Source organism: Schistocerca gregaria, chromosome 8 (assembly GCF_023897955.1).
Source record: "Schistocerca gregaria isolate iqSchGreg1 chromosome 8, iqSchGreg1.2, whole genome shotgun sequence".
NCBI classification, from domain to species: domain Eukaryota; kingdom Metazoa; phylum Arthropoda; class Insecta; order Orthoptera; family Acrididae; genus Schistocerca; species Schistocerca gregaria.
The window spans coordinates 275,288,888-275,310,425 of record NC_064927.1 but is presented as its reverse complement, the minus strand read 5'-3'; the positions used below and the strand labels follow the sequence as shown (position 1 = coordinate 275,310,425).

The 21,538-nt window shown below is 44.5% G+C and overlaps 1 protein-coding gene across 1 annotated transcript in view; it reads left to right on the top strand.

Moving 5' to 3' along the window:
- The window catches only part of LOC126284738 (uncharacterized), a 957,335-nt gene that overhangs the window by 134,813 nt on the left and 800,984 nt on the right, over positions 1-21,538 (top strand). The gene's annotated exons all lie outside the window — the stretch shown is intronic.

Sequence of the window (21,538 nt, the reverse complement as noted above, 5' to 3'; positions counted from 1 at the left end):
ATATAACCACAGCGTAGAAAGGAAAAAATAAATCATATGAACCCTAGCTGCTTGTCCAGTGTATAGAAAGGAGTTCAGGAAACGTAAGTTAGGAATCTTTTTAAGGTGAAGAGACATTAAAAAGCATGTCTGTTTATTCATTCTTTTTACCAAGTCATTTGGTTGTATAGCTTCAGGGAATGAGAAACCACGTTATCAGCATGCCTTTTACAAAGATGCAGGCAGATTGACGCTCACTTATTTTACGATGATTCCTTGTGCTAAGAACCATCGGCATCGTACACATAAAACACGACTTTCCCCTGGTTCTCTAGAAAATTTCACATACTTGAAGAGTGCAATAAGCAGTTTGTCTCTTTCAGCCCGCATCTCGTGGTCGTGCGGTAGCGCTCTCGCTTCCCACGCCCGGATTCCCGGGTTCGATTCCCGGCGGGGTCAGGGATTTTCTCTGCCTCGTGATGGCTGGGTGTTGTGTGATGTCCTTAGGTTAGTTAGGGTTAAGTAGTTCTAAGTTCTAGGGGACTGATGACCTAAGAAGTTAAGTCCCATAGTGCTCAGAGCCATTTGAACCTTTTTTTTTTTTTTTTTTTGTCTCTTTCATTGAAGCTCTCGAGTCCTCCAACACTGGACACTTTGTCTCCTGGATACCACACAATAGCTACGGTCACCCAACCATTTCAATGCTCATTTACTTCCAGATTATCAATAGTAAAATTAAACACAGCTCCATAAAATACTGAAGGTCCGTGCGAAACCTGTTGTCCACTCACTGGCTGAGCATTCAACTCAACATCATCTTATCCTCCTGTTGTAACGTGGCATGATAAGTCAGATTGTGGAAATGGTTGGGTGACCTTAGCCTTTGGAGGTATCCAGGAGACAAAGTGTCCAGTCTAGGAGGACTCGAGAGCTTCAATGAAAGAGATATAATTGCTTATCGCACTCTTCAGGTATGTGAAATTTTCGAGATAACCCAGAGGAAAGTCGTGTTTTACGTCTACGATGCCGATGGTTCTTCGCACACGGAATCATCGCAAAATAAGTGGGCGTGAATCTGCCTGTATCTTTGTGAAAGATGGAGGTAATTGTGAAAAAAATTAAAGTAGGGGGTAATCTCACTCATTACTATAGAAATTAAATAAATTTTTCCCATCCTTTCCTTATCTCTCCCGTTTTTCTCCTTCTAACCACTCATCATTTAGCTGAAATGAAATGATCGGATGGCATTGTTGGCCGGGAGGCCCCATACGGGGGAGTTCGGCCGCCGTATTGCAAGTCCTCTTCCGTTGGCGCCACATCGGCGACTTGCGAATCACTGATGATGATGATGATTCTGAAGGACACACAACACGAAGTCCCCTGCCGGGAATCGAACCCGTGCGCCCTGCGTGTTAGGCGATAACGCTACCGCTACCCTAAGGAGGCGGATATCATGAAGCTAATTGTTTTTCTAAGAATCATGTAGCTATTGTTGTTCTTAAAAAAATTATGTCTGTCCATGTAAATATTAAGCAAGTGCCAGTAAGCAACCAGCATTAAGTTAACGTAACTGATGAAACAATAGCTAGTAACTCTCCTGCTAACTTCATTATTCTCGTCTGTACTTTTATAACAATAAGCAGAGAAAGTGTATTGCTGCTTCATCACTAATAACCTTCGATGCAGTCTACAGACGTGGTTGTTGACTTCTATGGGATATACGGAGAACAACGTATTATTGGATAAATGTATTGATTACCAAATTAATTAATTAATTAATTAATTAAATAATGGCCCTCTGCGGCGACTTTTATGCCAGTGCGTTTATTGCTTTGTCTGAATAGATTCCATTGCAGATCACACCTGCCCAAAAGAATCTGAGATTGCAGTTGAGTCACGAAACCTGAGCTTCCATATCACTAGTCATTAAACTCGTAACTACTACTGGTATTGACATCTTGCTTTGAGAACTTCATAGCCTAGAAACTACTGAAGGTTTTCTTTTATTTGCCGATCTATAGTTCGTTAACATCCGTGGCAAGAGTCCGCAGCTCGTGGTCGTGCTGTAGCGTTTTCGCTTCCTACGCCCGGGTTCCCGGGTTCGATTCCCGGCGGGGTCAGGGATTTTCTCTGCCTCGTGATGACTGGGTGTTGTGTGATGTCCTTACGTTAGTTAGGTTTAAGTAGTTCTAAGTTCTAGGGGACTGATGACCATAGATGTTACGTGCTCAGAGCCATTTGAACCAACCGTGGCAAGCTGTAAACAGAACACTTTTTTTTTTTTTTACCGCTAACGTATTGATATATTTATAAGTTAATATGTGATGCAAAGCATAAAAATGGCTTGGTATTATGTTCACATATTAAAATAATTAGTTCCTCCAAATTACTAAAGAAATATCCTTTCCAGTACTCTACGCTTTACTTCTATATAACAATCTAATTGTAGCAAAAAGTCCTGCAGATTAGACGGAACAGGAACTTTTACATTCGAAATTGCAGCCTATTGCGTGGTAGAAGTGATAAATTCGCCATTGTTCGGAAGAAAAATCTATGGACACTTCCCACCACTAATAGTCAGCCCTCCCCCCCCCAAAAAAAAAAAAAAAAAAAAAAAAAAAAACGGAAGAAATTGTACACAAGTGATTTCGTTCACTTCAACGCATAATTCTTTGGAGCGTTAAGAGGTAGTAAAAATGTTAAGCTATTCTTTTGCAACTCCATTAGTGCTTCCTAACACGTTGAAAGGAAGTGCAAACGAGGCATTATGGCCGTTATTTATGGTACGGCGAAATGCATTTAAGCGCTCACCATCACATCTCTAACGTAATGGCACGCCATTTTTGATCGACGTCAACCTTTTGATGGTTTCTCCGGCAATATTGGTGCAGTGTCGACTTTACGACATACTTTAATCGAAATTATGTTGGGCCCATTTCGACGCGTGCCGTGATTAACTTTTTCAGTCTGTGTAAACATTTTAAAGCCATATGTGGCAGTAAAGATATATAGTCTCCAACCTTCCCTCCCCCTGTGAGCCGCTGTATCTCACGCAGGCACAAACACATAGGAAGGGGGGAAAAAATCGCCTCTGGCGTTAAAGCAGCGCCCTCAGAAATCTGCGATAAAACATGATATAAGCCCTTCAGGCGCTGCGACAGGCGACATAGAGGTTAAAACTCGCACGTAAACGGCGAGCTGCACTCACACTAACGAACCGGACGTTGTTCGGCGACCATTATCGGAACTTAGTACCGCAGCTGGCCGCAAGGGGCGCGTACGTGCTACGATGTTAATAACGGCCGCGGGAACATTGTTTTGACACTTCTCGTCAGGAAGTAAATTTTTATTGCCAGTTTGTGAAGGGAGTGTGCTTCGGTGGAGGACGTGGAAAGGGGCTGGTGAGTGAGTGGCGAATATTTAGCCGACATTCCCGTCCGCTGCACACGACTGAGCGGAGGAGAAGCCCAGCGCCGAGTTGGGGCGAAGTTAGTTCGGCCAACCGCAAGCGGGCGTGTTACCGACAGTTTGCGCGGACTTGGTTAAAAGCTGTGATTATGCTTTCCCCGCCTGTCAATACGGCATGCTCGTCCACGTGAAATGCCATTACTCTTTAGGTTACCTGCCGTGACGTATGTTACTCCGCACTAACAGTGAACAACCTAAAATTTCCGTTCGTGTCTAGAATAATGACGACTTTCAACAGAGATTAAATCCATTTTCGAATATTGTGTATCTTCTTTACTAGGACAAGAATTAAGCAGGACACTGCCAGTTTACAGTTAAACAACTACATCTGAAAATAAATAGTGTTCCAGGAGGAATGTCCGGTATTCAGGGATAAGGCAGGAAGCAAAATACTTCACATGAACATATGCCACATTTTATACACGGTGAAAAGTATTTAAGTTCACAAACGGTGGGAAGTTGTAGGGGACATCAAAACAAATATTTTTCCCTAATGTCATTTTTTCCTATGAGGAGTATTTAAACCGGTAGAGGAAGATTTCTCTGGCGGCAAATTAATGAAACCAAGAAACACATTTCCATTTTTTATGACCAAGAGACAACACATTAACACAACCCAATTCCAATTACAGTAGATTTTCAAAAATGCCTCCATTGACACGTAAACAAAGGTTACACCGTCGGATGATATTCTGTCTGACACGGGCAAAAACCGCAGGAGTATCCTGAATTGTTTCTGCTGCTTCTACTATCCGGGCAACCAGATCCTCTTCTGATGCAACAGGAGTTGAGTAAACAAGGTTGCGCATCTCTTCCCACACAAAAAAACCAGAGGGGACATATATGCGGATCGAGCAGGCCATGGAACAGAACCACCTCTGCCATTCCACGTTTCTGGGAACCGTCGCTCCAGGAATCGACGCACAAATGGTTCAAATGGCTCTCAGCACCACGGGACTTAACATCTGAGGTCATCAGTCCCCTAGAACTTAGAACTACTTAAAGCTAACTAACCTAACGACATCACACACATCCATGCCCGAGGCAGGATTCGAACCTGCGACCGTAGCAGTCGCGCGGTTCCGGACTGCAGCGCCTTGAACCGCGAGGCCAACACGGTCGGCCGCTCATCAGGCGCCAGTTTCCTAAGTTCTTCACTTGCCGGTATCGTGGTAACTATTCAGACGATCGCATTTATCGACATTTAAAGCCCGCCATGGCATTCCAATTAGAACTCAACAGAATGCGTACCTATGACTTGGAAGCCCTTCCTGCAACAAATCAAAGGATGCATCTGTGTCTTGGAAAGGCAAAGGTGGCTAAAGGGCAAGAGGCTTATAGATAGTAGCGTGTGTGTGTGTGTGTGTGTGTGTGTGTGTGTGTGTGTGTGTGTGTGTGTGTGTGTGTGTGTGTGTGTGATAGAGACAGAGAGAGAGAGAGAGAGAGAGAGAGAGAGAGAGAGAGAGAGAGAGAGAGATACCCTAATGGACCAGATTGTACAGTTCATGAGTCCCTAGACTTGTACATTACTTAAACTAACTTCTGCTAAGAACAACACACACACACACACATGTTCGAGGGAAGACTCGAATCTCAGGAGGGAGGGGCCGCGCAAACCGTGACATGGCGCCTCAAACCACGACTCCACAACAGTAGCACGCTCTGGAACTTTTTCATCATACTCACTTTTCTGCAGCGCCGACACATTTTCCCGCGTTATTCCAACTTCCTTATGTACCGTCGCCACGGCAGTGTGAGGACAGACAGAGGCGAATGTAGCCTTCACTCACACGTAAATGACGCTCCGGCTTTTCTTCGCCCGTATACCGACAAAAAGAGGAAATTGAAAGCGGCGGTGATGGGCGACATGTGCTGTCGCCATGTCGTGTGCCGCGTGTTTCCTCTCCCCGTGTTGACGGTCTGACGCTTGTTTGGTGTGAAAGTGTTGCGGCGACGCTTCAGGTGTCGTTCGCTCGCGAGACTCGGTCTGCCCATCACAACACGAGATACCGGCTGGCGTGTTTGTTCGCGTTGTTTTCACGTCAGCGGGAGCACTGACGTCACACGTACACGAGCTGCTTCCAGCCACCAACCTGTTAACTCTCCAGACACGAACTGCATTTGCATTCCACATACGTTACTTCGCGCGTCGTGTTTCGAGACAAACATCCTTTCTTTTATTTTACTTGAAACTTTATGTAGTAGATAATCACAATGAATGCATACAAAATATACAATTCAAAATACGTGATGAAACATAAGGTAGGAAAGAAATTAGGGGTAAATGGCCCCACGGGCATCGAGTTCATTAGAAACGGAAAGCTGACCGGTGTGGCCGAGCGGTTCTAGGCGCTTCAGTCTGGAACCGCGCGACCGCTACGGTCGCAGGTTCGAATCCTGCCTCGGGCATGGATGTGTGTGATGTCCTTAGGTTAGTTAGGTTTAAGAAGTTCAAAGTACTACAACAATGATGTTGCTTCCACATTGTGAGACCAATTACCTGACTGTGACGCATACCAACCAATAAGACAAGAAGATACTTTTCAAATAAATTCAATAAACTAGCAGATGAGGTATCACGAAAAGTGCTAAAGGAATACCTGAGGGACATAAATTAATGTAAAAAATTGAGACATACTAAAAACTGAATACGGGCCCTACTCCTGTACCGCCTGCGCGTGGATAGGCTGACTTTCTCGTAGTCTGGAATCCGCCACGTACAGGACTAGGGGGAGTGAGGAACAATATCACCAATACTAGACAAAGCACCGGATTTGACTTAGGTTAGAACTACTTAATAGAACTTAGATTAGGAAATTAGTTATTAGGGACCTGCAGCGAATAACATCTTGGCCTGCCCTGAGTCAGGGACACGCCCATCGGGATTAGCTCGATGGGCAAGGCACTTAAGTCGGTTTGGTTCAAATGGCTCTGAGCACTATGGGACTCAACTGCTGTGGTCATTAGTCCCCTAGAACTTAGAACTACTTAAACCTAACTAACCTAAGGACATCACACACATCCATGCCCGAGGCAGGATTCGAACCTGCGACCGTAGCAGTCGCACGGTTCCGGACTGCGCGCCTAGAACCGCGAGACCACCGCGGCCGGCTTAAGTCGGTTTATATATCTCTGACACAACTGTGACGCTGCAGGCAGTAGAGTTTCTAGTTAAGAGATAATGCACTAAATACTAATAATAATACTTGTAGGAATTTAGCTGCCCATTGTCTTTAGTCATAGCTCTTACTAACAAATTAGTTAAATTATAATTAGCTGCATTTGATGTTTAAACAAGTTAGGACCCACTAATCATATAAGGAAGTGGGTTATGTTGTATGATTATTATTGTTATTGAAATAAAGAATATTTTTTTTAAAAAAAAGTTCTAGTAGACTGATGATCTCAGATGTTAAGTCTCATAGTGCTCAGAACCATTTCTTAGAAACGGAACACATTTCGAACGGGGGAATGAGAGGGAAGGTAATCGGCTGTGTATCTACTTAGGAACCATCCCCGCAATGGTTATTTTTCTTCCTATCTTCCTCAGTCCATCTCCTCGATGTTTTCCTATCTCTAGGTTGATATTTGAGGATTTTTCGTGCAATCCGGCTGGTCCCCATCCGTAGTACATGGTCATTCCAAGATGTTCTGTAGTTCTGTACGTGTTCAGAAGTGGTTTACTTCGAGATCTTTAAGGAAGTCGTTAGATCATTTTGTGTCCGATTGTGTGCACCTGCCAACGGCCTCGCCGCAATGCTAACACCGGTTCCTGTCAGATCGCCTAAGTTAAGTGCTGTCAGGATTGGTTAGCACTGGCCGCTACGGTCGCAGGTTCGAATCCTGCCTAGGGCATGGATGTGTGTGTCGTCCTTAGGTTAGTTAGGTTTAAGTAGTTTTAAGTTCTGGGGGATTGATGACCACAGGTGTTAAGTCCGATAGTGCTCAGAGCCATTTGGTTAGCACTCGGATGGGTGACCGTCCAGGTCTGCCGAGCTCTGTTGGCAAACGGGGTGCAGTCAGCCTTTGTGACGCCAATTGAGGGGCTAATTGGTTGAGAAGTAGCTGCTCCGCTCACGAAAACCTCTGTATCCGCATTCACTGACGTTTGTGGCTGAGGATGACGCGGCGGTCGGTCGTTGGCTTTGTGTCTGGAAGGCCTGACTGACGGAGAGTGCGTAACGAGATGTTCTTTCATCAACCGTCTTTCGGAGCTCGTTACTCCGTTGGTCATCTCTATGGAATGTCCAAGATTCGCTGGTATGCTAGAGGATAGGTGTGACCAGGTTGATGCATAGCTTTTAGTCTATGTGCCGTTGTACAATATAGGGTCTGAATATGCTACTTATTAGTCCTTTATCATTGTTTTCCCGAATGTAGCTGAGATTTTGCCCTACATGTTTGGATGCTGATACTTGCACAAGGTTTATCTTCTCTAATGAAAATTTTGGTTCTGTTTTAGTCTTCCCGACAGAAGGCCAAAATATTGGTTTCATTGAGAAATCTCACAATGTCGTACATTTGTGTTACTGTATGCAGATTATACACTCAGATTTCTGTAGATCATTCGAGAATTCTGCAAAAAGTACCTGCTGATCCGCATAGAGCAGTGCGTCTAGGTCACTTTGCCTGGAAAAACTGGTTTCTGGCGTGGGGGTTTGTACCCATTCGCTCATGATTTTACTCGTATACGGGGTGAAGTAAAGCGGTGAGAGGAATCATGTTTGTCCAGCCCCTCGGTCAACGTTTTTCCTTTCCGACAGCTCTCGTCCGATTCTGAGTGCAATCAGATTTTGGCTGTCCATTTTCTGAACTGCTTGTATGGTGTTTGGTAGTGTCTTACTTCACTGCCATGCTTTTTCAAAGGGTATGTCCATTAATCATGTGAGCTCAAAATAGAGGATGGATCCGGCAAAAACTCACCAAATCTCATTTCAGTGGGGATTTGGAGGGGGGGAGGGGCGGCAGTGAAAATTTCACATCATCTTTTTAACGCGGAGAGTATACATTGCTATAACGAATAACATTTTGTTTGAGGACGACTGTTCAATCTGCGTGCAGCCATCCTGATCCAGGATTTCCGTTATTTTCTGGCAAATGCCGGGATGGTTCCTTTGAAATAGCACTGCCGACTTCCTTCCGCATCCTTCCCTAACCCTTACTGACTCTCTGAACGGAACCGAATGCTTTACACGTCACAAATGCCAGATTTCATTCACGGAGTTCTCTGCCGTACCGATCCGATGTGACTGTGTTCGCTGGCCGTTGTGACCGAGCGGTTCTAGGCGCTACAGAGTGGAACCGCGCGACCGCTACGGTCGCAGGTTCGAATCCTGCCTCGGGCATGGATGTGTGTGATGTCCTTAGGTTAGTTAGGTTTAAGTAGTTCTAAGTTCTAGGGGACTGCTGACCTCAGATGTTAAGTCCCATAGTGCTCAGAGCCATTTGAACCATTTTTTGACTGTGTTCAACATGAATTTGTATCAGAACTTTTTCAATGCGTAAATTAAGCGGCATGTCGATAAGTCGAAACACACGTGCGAGCAAAAATTTAATCGTTTGTGGGAAGAAACTAAGCTAAAGTTCATAGACAATAATTCTCTTTTGGTCATCAAGAGATTGGAAAGCTATGTAAAAATACAGTTTAAAGGAATATACAAACAATATTGACATTTAATGTATGTAATATACCAATAAAAGTTCAGTATTTAGGGATCCCTCAGAACGCTTAATACTATTTTTTGTGGAGTTATTTTGATCGTCTGTCTCCGTCTTTCTGTCTGAATACTACTCAGGGTTGGCATATTTAAAATAAAATGTATTTTATGACCTGTTAAAAACGCTGTTTAATACAGTTTGTAAGTGAAACGTGGCTTTATTAACGCCTTTAACCAACATTTAAAATAAAAGTATGTTTGTTTTTATGTATTTGTACCCGACTGCAGGATAAACCCCACATGAGAGGGAGGAGGGGTCTCATTACGTCTCACCAAATCTCACCAAGGACGAAGGGTAGTTCAAATTGTAAAGAAAACCTCTCATTTAATTAATGTACGTCCTCAAAGTTTCCTTCTGTCACCTGTATGAAAAGCTGACTTAAAATCATTAAATGCGAAAAGTGTTTCCAGACTGAATTGTTTCCTTCTTTTCAGTTATCATTTCGAATGCAAAGTAACCGTCTGCGCAAGACCTCCCTTTGCGAATTCATTCTGTTGTTCTTCGAAGAGCGCCTCATCAAATGTTTTTAACTTTGATTTTATGACTCTGGAGTAAATTTTATGACCAGTGTTGAGTACGCTTATTCCTGTGTAGTCACTGGAGTCCCTTGACACATATTTTTCATTGCCTAGGATGACAGTTCCTCACTGTCAACTCTTTTGGGCGAGTTTTCTACACTACATATTACGTTTATACTCGTAAGTTCACCAACCGTCTCTTGGATGTCTTGCCGTAAGCGATTTGGGGAAACTACCCAAAAACTAAATGTGTTTTTCCGAACGGGGTTGTGAATCACTGTTCTCCGGAACGCAACTCAGTTTCTTACCCGCCTTTCTCCGTGTGTTCAAACGCTGTGGAACCTTCCAACAGTGACAGACGTTGACTGGGACCTCGAATTTCGAAATATGGAAACAAAAGGAAAAAAAACAATCATATGAAGATGTTAATGAAGGAACCTGGGCCGGCCGCGGTGGTCTCGCGGTTCTGGGCGCTCAGTCCGGAACCGCGGGACTGCTACGGTCGCAGGTTCGAATCCTGCCTCGGGCATGGATGTGTGTGATGTCCTTAGGTTAGTTAGGTTAAAGTAGTTCTAAGTTCTAGGGGACTGATGACCACAGACGTTAAGTCCCATAGTGCTCAGAGCCATTTGAACCATTTGTCGCCCGATTATGGTTCAGCGACACGAAGAACGATGTGTGAAAAAAAAAATTATGTGTAACTGGTAGTTTACTTAATAAATTATGTGTTTCGCCATTGCGCTGTGGGCGGATCCTAAGGCCTGTATCCGCCCTCAGTAGGCTAGCACCAAAATGGGACTTAACTTCTGAGGTCATCAGTCCCCTAGAACCTAGAACTACTTAAACCTAACTAACCTAAGGACATCACACACATCCATGCCCGAGGCAGGATTCGAATCTGCGACCGTAGCGGTCGCGCGGTTCCAGACTGTAGCGCCTAGAAGCGCTCGGCCTATCCGCGGATGTATTGCTCCGTTACGAATAACCGGAACTGTCGGTGATGTTTCCGCTGGTACTGAATTTTATAATTAACGGTTGTGGATATAATATTACCTGTTTTTTTTCATTTTTTGTTGGTGGCAGGGTTGGGGGAGAGGGTGGAGAGCGGGCCAGGACGCCCATAATCGCATAGTGTGCAAGAGATGGAAAGCTGGTTATTGTGTAAATGGTACTGAACCGTTTGCGGTTGAATGTCCTGCCCATTTTGAGCACTTTAGACAGTGTGAAAATGCAGATATCAAACGTACAGTTGTACACACAAACGGTAGTTTCTTCATCTATAAAATTAACATACGTCCGTTTCATTTACAACAGTTCGTAAGTATCATTTACGTTGTCCGTAGCTTTTACGTTACACGCTTGCGAGATTACAGTACCACAAAAAACAGTCTGACGTTTTGTCCCTCTGTCAATCATGAAATGTGAAACCACTTTTTGATACCCTATGTTGTCCAGTCTCATTAACTAGAACGAACTATTGTGTGGACATGGGAAAGCGCGAAAAAAAATGTTACGATTTTCTAGCTTGCGTATTTTGTCGTGTGTGATGTACCTGTAACGTGGTAAGGTCCGGTTTTTATGGTGTTCTCAGTACTAAGAATTCACTTCTCACTTCCTGCAGACAGAACATGTGCAAGAGATTCGTGTGCGATGTCATCAGCATGATTATCAGTTTTATGAAATTGTTGACGGCAATCAACAGTTATCGTCGTAAAAGAATGTTTCTGGACGAAAAGATTTTCTTCTCATTCTTATACTTTTTTGATACTGTTCGGAGGGCTGACGTTTCTGTCCAGTGAAGCTGCATTTCAGAGTTACATTATCACTAGCTGTAGATTCTGATATACTTTTTGCTGTTCCTTTTTTGCGACTGGCGGAATAACTCTTCTGTTTCTGAGTATTTTCTAATTTTTGTCTTTCTTCATAATAAATATAAAATGATTTAGGAGGAAATAAATAACACAGTCCACACCAATATGTTCTTAGACTCACAGTTTATTTGAGCAAATCTGTTATATCATTTAATTGCTCTAGTACAACTCTCAGAAAACAAAAAAATCTATTTCTGACTCTTTGAAACAATTGCAAATAACACGGAGTACCCAGAATTTAAAAATATATGTACCTGTGACTCATAAGCCAACAGCCTAATAATCACTTAATGATACCGAACCAGGAATATAACCACGAAAAAAACACGTTAGATCTGGAGAGATGAACCGTTGTGCTAAATTTCTTGTGAGAAGTATACTAGTAAAAACGTCAAATACAGAGGTTACTAGAACACGTCTGCGAGTTGGAACGCACTCACTATCTGCTTTCAAATTTCGGTCATTCTCTTAGAACTTAACGGCTGGTCCATGTCATGGGCTGCGCTCAGAATGTTCAAATGGCTCTGAGCACTGTGGGAGTTAACATCTGAGGTCATCAGTACCCTAGAACTTAGAACTACTTAAACACATCCATGCCAGAGGCAGGACTCGTATCTGCGATCGTAGCGGTTTCGCAGTTCCTTGCTGAAGCGCCTAGAACCGCATGGCCACCGAGCCGCCTCAGAATGTTCGATGAAATAAAGAACTAATTTTCCCTATTAGGCAGTTCCGCTCCTTTTTTAAAGACCTCTTCATCGGATTGACTTTAAAAAGGTTTCTTCTCCTGAACTGGGCTGTAGCGGACGCACCGTGATGCAACAAAGAATAGTGAGGAGGAAACGGTAGGTAGTGGATGCCGTCTGTGGAAGCGAGTGCTCGTTCTTACCAAGTCTACGTTCTCACGGGTCGGTGTCCTTTGCGTTCGCGCCGCCACAAAAGTCCGTTGTTGGCTCTTATCACCTGAGTGACAGGACGTGACATCATCCCCGTAAGCGTGCTTCCAGCCACCGCCAGTTTGCGGTGTTCTCCAGTCTCCACATCGTGCCTGTACTCAGGTACGTGCTGTGTTCCAGAGGATTTAACACGTAGACTGGCAACATCAAGAACAGATTTCGCAAAAAAACTGTAAAGCGTTGACCTCGAATATAAAAACGTAGGTTTCACGATGTGTTGTTTTCTGTGCTTATTAGGAGTCTAACCTTAGTTAGGAGTGCAAATACGGAGAATAAATAGTGCAGTCACGAAGAGAAGTCCTTAAACTGTGATGTTACACAAGAATGCTGAAGATTTGCTAAGTAAGAAACTTCCTGGCAGATTAAAACTGAGTGCCGAACCTAGTCTCGAAGTTCTGCTAGGTTCGCAGTGAAGTTTGGAAGGTAGGAGACGAGGTACTGGCAGAAGTGAAGCTGTGAGGTCGGGGCGTGAGTCGCGCTTGGGTAGCTCAGATGGTAGAGCACTTGCTCGCGAAAGGCAAAGGTCGCAAGATCGAGTGTCTGTCCGGCATACAGTTTTAATCTGCCACGCAGTTTCATATCAGCGCACACTCCGCTGCAGGGTGAGACTCTCATTCTGGCTTTGCTAAGTACATGGTATTTTTTACTCCACATGTTTAGGGTCATTAAAGAGGACGTCAAGTTGTTGCGCCCGAAAAGGGTCGCATTCCTCCTCTGGTCGCCTGTTTTGTTCCCCCTGTCCAGCCCTTGTTCTGCTTTTGTTTATCACGGACACTCTCAAAGTTATTGATCAGTGACCTCTACTTTCATCAGTTAGAGGCATCTTGATTCACTTTAGTGCTACTGAGACCCTCCACTACTTTCAAAAATCAAATGGCTCTGAGTACTATGGGACTTAACATCTGAGGTCATCAGTCCCCTAGAACTTAGAACTACTTAAACCTAACTAAGTGGCCGAGCGGTTCTAGGCGCTACAGTCTGGAACCGCGCGACCGCTACGGTCGCAGGTTCGAATCCTGCCTCGGGCATGGATGTGTGTGATGCCCTTAGGTTAGAGGACTGATGACCTCAGCAGTTAAGTCCCATAGTGCTCAGAGCCATTTGAACCATTTTGAACCTAACTAACCTAAGGACATCACACACATCCATGCACGAGGCAGGATTCGAACCTGCGACCGCAGCGGTCGCGCGATTCCAGACTGAAGCGCCTAGAACCGCTCGGCCACTTCGGCCGGCTCCCCTACTTTCTTGAGCCGTTTGTCAAAGACGTTTGGTTTGTTGTCCAGGACATTAAAAATATCCTTCGTTCGTCGACTTGGTTCCATCCTGAACAGCTGTCGATATAGAGCTTCAGTCGGCGTTTCCTTACTGATTCCGTGTGCTTTTCATTATTCCTGTATTCTCTTCTTCAGCATCTATACTGTCCGTCTCGTACACTATGACGAAACTTCCCGGCTTCTCTCAATCCAGCCGTTCTTGTCATTCTGTGGCATTCACTCGCGTACTTGCTTTTGATCATTTTACTATAGCGTCCGCGTTTAATTTTTCATGATATTGCCTTGTTTTTGTAGAGGAAACGAAAAGTAGCGGTCATCCTCTCTCACATGCTCTCTAGTCTTCAACTGCACCATCTCACCAAAGTATCTGAAACTGATCACTTTTTTTCTTTTTTACCATGCTCTGTTGTTAGGTGATGAGGCGAATTTCAGATGTGGTTACGTACATTTTTTTTCCGGAAGAAATGTGAAGGACGGCTTTTTCTGCCTGTTCCTTCAACATGTTTATCTGTTCCGCAGCTGTCTCCGTGGTAGTATCGCCATGTCATCGATGAAGGCAAGTCAATTGGTTCTTAACATCATTCTTTGCTCCTCCAATAAGAACTTTGTTCAGTAACCCTGTCCCGCCTAATTCCTTTTGCCGTTCTTGAATGACCTTCTCTTAACACCCAACGCAGAGAACAGGGGACACTCCATCATCCTGTCAGACTCCAGTTTTAATTAAAAACTCTTAGGACAGCTCTCCCACGAATTTTAAATTTGAATCTGGCTGTTTATATAGATAATTCCGTAATTTCCACTTTTTTAGGGTCCACTCCAAATTCTACCAAGACGTCAAACAATACTTCCCGATCGACCGAATCACAGAATTTCGTGAAGGCAACTAGCAGACCTTTAGAGATTACTTTTCCCATAATCTTTTCAGGTTCCAAATCTGCTCCTGTATCCACTTGATGATGTGCTTGTGCAAACAGCATAGCGTGCAGTGCTTTCGAGAGTACCTTGTAAGTTGAGTTACGACGGAATTGCAACTATATTTGTTGACGGCAGTTCTGTCACAGTTTTTTTTTTGTATAAAGGACTATACTAGTGGTTGAATCATCGACTTTTCCACTCACGAGGTATTCTTCCAGTTTCCCACATGTTTTCCGTCTCTCGGACGTATAACTAGTGAAGCGGCACTAAATTGAACTGGACAGAAAGCGATGTGACACAACCTGAGTGAAAGGAGCAATTTTTTTATGAGTGAGCAGTCTTCTGGCTGGTTTGATGAGGCCCGCCACGAATTTCGCTCCTGTGCCAACTTTTTCGCCTCAGAGAAGCACTTAAACCTTAAATCCTTAATTATTTATAAGGTATATTCCAATCTCAGATTCTCCCTACAGCTCTCACCTTCTATCGTACCCTCTAGTACCGTGGAAGTTATCCTCTGTTCTCTACCCACATGTCCTATCATCCTGTCGCCTACTTTTGTCAGAATTGATTATTAAATTAAGACCCTAAATTGTCGACAGGGGTTGATATACATCAACGGGGACAGTTGAAAATGTGTGCCCCGACCGGGATTTGAAGCCGGGATCTCCTGCTTACATAGCAGAGCCACCGAGGGCACAGAGGATAGTGCGACTGCAGGGATTTATCCCTTGCACGCTCCCCTTGAGACCCACATTCCCAACTTAATGTCCACACACTCCATTCGTAGTGCTCCTGCCCATTACAATCATTACTCGCGGCAGACAATCGTCCCGTAAGAGTTCGAGCAATTCGTGTCATCTAGCACAGAAGAAGAAGGTCAATGGCCGGCTAGCATTAACTATATGTCCGAAAGAACAGATACCATCTTCATATATCTTCTTGTCAGTGTTTTCCGCATATTTCGTTCTACACCGATTCTGCAGCGATCCTCCTCATTTGTTATCAAACCATCTATTTGCTACATCCACCTATACTACCACACCTCAAAGGCTTTGATTTACCTTTGTTCCAGTTTTCTCACAGAGCATGACTCACTACCTTACAATGCTGTGCTCCAAACATACATTCTCATAAATTTATTGCTCTGATTAAGGTGGATGTTTGACACTAGTAGAATTCCTTTTTCTCCTGTATTTCCCGCGCTTCGTCCTTCCTGTGTTATTTTGCTTCCAAAGTAGTAGAATTCATTAACGTCTTGTACTTCTGGCCTCCTACTTTGATGTTAACTTTCTCGCTATTCTCATTTCTGCTGCTCCTCGTTGTTTTTGACATTTTCCGGTTGACTCTGAAACAATATTCTGTACTCATTAGACTTTTCAGTTCTTTCAGCATGTCCTGTAATTCTTCTTCACTTTCACTCAGGATGGCAATGTCGTCAGCGAATCTTATCACATCCTTTTACCCTGAATTAATCCAACTCTTGTACTTTCCTTTTTCTTCCGTCATTGCTCCTTTGATGTACAGGCTGAAGAATAGGGAGGGGCGAAAGAATTCATCCGTGTCTTGCCCTCTCCGCTCTTGGTTTTCTATTCTACATCTACATCCATACTCCGCAGTCCACCATACGGTGCGTGGGGGAGGGTACCTCGTATCACAACTAGCAACTTCTCTCCCTGTTCCACTCCCAAACAGAACGAGGGATTGCCTATATGCCTCTGTACGAGCCCTAATCTCTCTTATCTTTGTGGTCTTTCCGCGAAATGTAAGTTGGCGCCAGTAAAATTGTACTGCAGTCAGCCTCAAATGCTGGTTCTCTAAATTTCCTCAGTAGCGATTCACGAAAAGAACGCCTCCTTTCCTCTAGAGACTCCCACCCGAGCTCCTGAAGCATTTCCGTAACACTCGCGTGATGATCAAACCTACCAGTAACAAATCTAGCATCCCGCGTCTGAATTGCTCCTATGTCCCCCCTCGATCCGACCTGATAGGGACCCCAAACGCTCGAGCAGTACTCAAGAATAGGTCGTATTAGTGTTTTATAAGCGGTCTACTTTAGAAATGAACCACATCTTCCCAAAATTTTACCAATGAACCGAAGACGACTATCCGCCTTCCCCAGAACCGCCATTACATGCATGTCCCACTTCATATCGCTCTGCAATGTTATCTTACGGTAAGCACATGGTTCTAGCACATATTGTACATTATTCGTCCTTCCCTGAAGCTTACTCCTATTTTTGTCAGAGTATCGATCATCTCGCACCTTTTTACATTTTCCAGATTAAATGATGTAGAATGCCGTAGCTATGGAGATAGAAAAAATGTTGTACAGGGTAGACCACCATGGGGAGCTATACTAAAGCATTTCTTGGACTGATGATAGCAACAGTAACAATATGATAACGACGTGTGCAGTTAGAAGCAGAAGTAAAGCGCGTGATCTCATGTTGACCCCCTCTCCCTCCTCACCCTTCGTTCCTCCCCCCCCCCTCTCTGCCTCTCTCTCTCTCCCTCACTCCCTTTCACGCTTTATCTCTCTCTCTCTCTCTCTCTCTCTCTCTCTCTCTCTCTCTCTCTCTCTCTCACTCTCACTCATTCTCTCTCCCTCTTCTCCTCCCTTCTTCCCCTCACTTCCCCCCCCTCTCTCTCTCTCCACACTTCTCCTTCCTCTCTCTCTCTCCCCATTTCTCATTCCCCCCGCCCCCCCCCCCCCCTCTCTCTCTCTCTCCACTCTTCTCCTTCCCCCCGCTCTCTCTCTCTCTCCCTCCCTCCCTCCCTCCCTCCCCCCACCTCTCTCTCTCTCTCCCCCTTCTCTCTCTCTCTCTCTCTCTCTCTCTCTCTCTCTCTCTCTCTCTTTCTCTTTTTCACGCTTTATCTCTCTCTCTCACTCATTCTCTCTCCCTCTTCTCCCTTCCTCCCCTCCCTTCCCCCTTCTCTCTCTCCACTCTTCTCCTTCCTCTCTCTCTCCCCTCTTCTCATTCCCCCCGCCCCCCTCTCTCTCTCCACTCTTCTCCTTCACCCCCCCCCCCTCTCTCTCTCTCTCTCACTCTCTCTCTCTCTCTCTCTCTCTCTCTCTCCCCGCAGCAGCTATTGTGCTTACGGTGCGTGCGTTCTCGCGCTCGTGCGTGCGTGGCGCGGCCACTTTACGACTGCGCGAGCCAGCTCGGCGATGACCCGCGACAGAACGCGCAGGCCCCGGGCCCAGACGGCGCCCGTATTTCAGCGGCTGAAGGCTCCCGGGACTTGTGTGACATTTACGGCGCTCCGTTCCTGAATGTTATTGGCAAACTCCCCCACGGCGCCCGACGGCTCTCAGACACGCGCAACCCCCAACCCCAACGGCCCTCACTCTTTCTCTCTGCCAACCCGACTCTACAACTAAAACTACATTTTTGTGGCTCTCTTCACATTCACACTTTTAGCTTTCGACGTTCTACTTGCCGAGCTACTGTATGCGCTCAAGGAGGTGACATCCAGATTCTCACTATCAACATAAAACATTTCAGACATACACGTGAAAGCCGGCCGGAGTGACCGAGCGGTTCTAGGCGCTTCAGTCTGGAACCGCGCGACCGCTACGGTCGCAGGTTCGAATCCTGCCCCGGGCATGGATGTGTGTGATGTCCTTAGGTTAGTTAGGTTTAAGTAGTTCTAAGCTCTAGGGCACTGATGACCTCAGAAGTTAAGTCCCATAGCGCCCAGCTATGTGACTTAACTACACGTGAAAGAACATATCGCAATGTAAACTCCTTCATTGTACAATGAAAGCATTCCTTTAAGAAGTACACTTAAATGTGGACCCTTTCCAATTTTTGTAGTAAGGTTCTGCACTGAAATATCGTTTCAGCAAGTAAATATCAGAACTTCTAAACCAACCACTTCTTTGCGACAATTCAGCATATCACGATGTGTATGTTGTTGTTGTTGTTGTTGTTGTTGTGAATTCCGTTCCAAAGACTAGTTTAATCATATAGTGAAGGCTTTCACGACCAGATGTTTCAGCTGCTGAGAATCCTTCCGGGTTGCAAGACCGTGGTCCATGGAACTCTTCTATCCCTGACGTTTCGTCCAAAGCTACGTTGGACATCTTCGGAGGTGCTCCTGGTTGTGCTGAGTCTGGCCGACTGACGAATCGGACGTCGAAGACGGCCTAAATACCGTGGAAAGTGGGCGTGGCCTCGATTTAACGTAATAGCGGCGATGAACCGTGTCAAGGATAAAATATAACTATTGATCATAGTACATCAAAGATAAAAACTTCTCATCGATTCTGTAGCACACCTGTCCATATATCGCTTAATTTCATAGCTGCTTTTTTTCTGTTAAAATTATCACCATGTTTATATATTTCGATGGCTTCTCTATATAGCTTGAAACATAAAGTCTTTCGGAAGGTTACAAATACCGAGAGATACTTGCATAAGGATTCCAATCATCATCCACAACAGAAAAGTGGTGTAATTAAACGTCTAGTGGACAGAGCTAGAAGGATTTGTGCGCCGGAATACCTGGACGCCGACATAAAACATCTAAAGCAGGCTTTTGAGAAGAATGATACTCTAGTAAGGAAATAGTTTTGCGACCGAATAACAAGACTCCTAAGGAGAACGATAGAACACAGCGATGGAAGAGCACGGTTTCTCTACCTTTCATCAAATAGGTAACGGATGAAATCGGCAAGATTTTAAAGAAACATAACGTTTGACTGATTTTCAGACCAACTAAGAAAATAGGCGAAGCACATCATTCCATTAAGGATAAACGTCCCCCTCTGCCTGCAAGTGGTGTATACAAGATTCCGTGTATATGTGGTAGAGTCTACATTGGAACTACATAGAGAAGTGTGAATACACGGTTGAAGGAACATAAAAGTCTTTGCCTACTAGGGTAAACATACAAGTCAACTGTGGCGTAACATGCTTTTCAGTCGGGTGGTCACGTAGTGAAATTTTCTGAAACTGAAGTTTATGTATTATGACGAACTATTATCCACGGCTATATAGACAAGCCATCGAAATATATAAACATGGTGATAATTTTAACAGAAAAGAAGCAGCTATGAAATTCAGCGATATATGGACAGTGGCACTACATAATCGATGAGAAGTTTTTATCTTTGACGTACTACATTCGATAGTTATATTTTATCCTTGACAAGGTAGCCGGCCGCGGTGGTCTCGCGGTTCTAGGCGCGCAGTCCGGAACCGTGAGACTGCTACGGTCGCAGGTTCGAATCCTGCCGCCGGCATGGATGTGTGTGATGTCCTTAGGTTAGTTAGGTTTAAGTAGTTCTAAGTTCTAGGGGACTGATGACCACAGCAGTTGAGTCCCATAATGCTCAGAGCTTTTTTTTTTTTTTTTTTTTTTTTTTTTTGACAAGGTACATCTCCGCTATCACGTGAAATCCAGACCACGCCCACTTTCCACGGTATTTAGGCCGTTCTTCGACGTCTGACTCGTCAGTCGGCGAGACTCAGCAAAATCAGGAGCACCTCCGAAGATGTCCAACGCAGCTTTGGACGAAACGTCAGGGATAGAAGAGTTCCATGGACTACGGCCTTACAACCCGGACGAATTTTCGGCAAGAGAGACTGGTTTGATGCAGCAGTCTATACTACTCTATCCTGTGCAAGCCTCTTCATCTTCGAATAACTACCGCAGCCTACATCCTTCTGAATGTGCTTACTGCATTCATCTCTTGGTCTACCTCTACGATTTTTACCATCCACGCTTACGTCCAATACTAAATTGGTGATCCCTTGAGGCCTCAGAACGTGTCCTACCAACCGATCCCTTCTTATAATCAAGTTGTGCACAAATTCCTATTCTCTCCAGTTCTGTTCAGTACATCCTCATTAGTCACATGATCTTCTCATCTAATTTTCAGCATTCTTCTGTAGCACCGCATTTCGAAAGCTTCTATTCTGTTCTTGTTCAAACTATTTATCGTCCATGTTTCACTTCCATACATGGCTACACTCCATACAAATACTTTCAGAAACGACTTCCTAACACTTAAATCTGTAATCGATGTTAACAAATTTCCCTTCTTCGGAAAAGCTTTTCTTGCCATTTCCAGCCTACATTTTGTATCCTCCCTACTTCGAACATCATCAGTTATTCTGTTTCCCAAATAGCAGCTGGCCGTGCGGTTCTAGGCGCTACAGTCTCGAACCGCGTGTCCGCTACGGTGGCAGGTTCGAATCCTGCCTCGGGCATGGATGTGTGTGATGTCCTTAGGTTAGTTAGGTTTAAGTAGTTCTAAGTTCTAGGGGACTGATGATCTTAAACGTTAATTCCCACTGTGATCAGAGCCATTTGAACCAAATAGCAAACTCATTTACTACTTTAAGTGTCTCATTTCCCAATCTAATTCCCTTAGCATTACCTCATTTAATTCGACTACATTCCATTATCCTAGTTTTGCTTTTGTTGATGTTCATCTTATACCCTCCTCTCATAACACTGTCAATTCCGTTCAGCTGCTCTTCCAGATCATTTGCTGTCTCTGACAGAATTACAATGTCATCGGCGAACCTCAAAGTTTTTATTTCTTATCCTTGGATTTTAATACCTACTCCAACTTTTTCTTGTGTTTCCTTTACTGCTTGCTCAATATACAGATTGAATAACATCGGGGATAGGCTACAACCCTGCCTCACTCCTTTCTCAACCACGGCTTCCCTTTCGTGTCGCCTCGGTTCTCGTAACTGCCATCTGGTTTCTGTATAAATTGTAAATAGCCCATACTACCTTCAGGGGTTGAAAGTGAGTATTCCAGTCAACATTGTCAAATGCTTTCTCTAATTCTACAAATGCTAGAAACGTAGGTTTGGCTT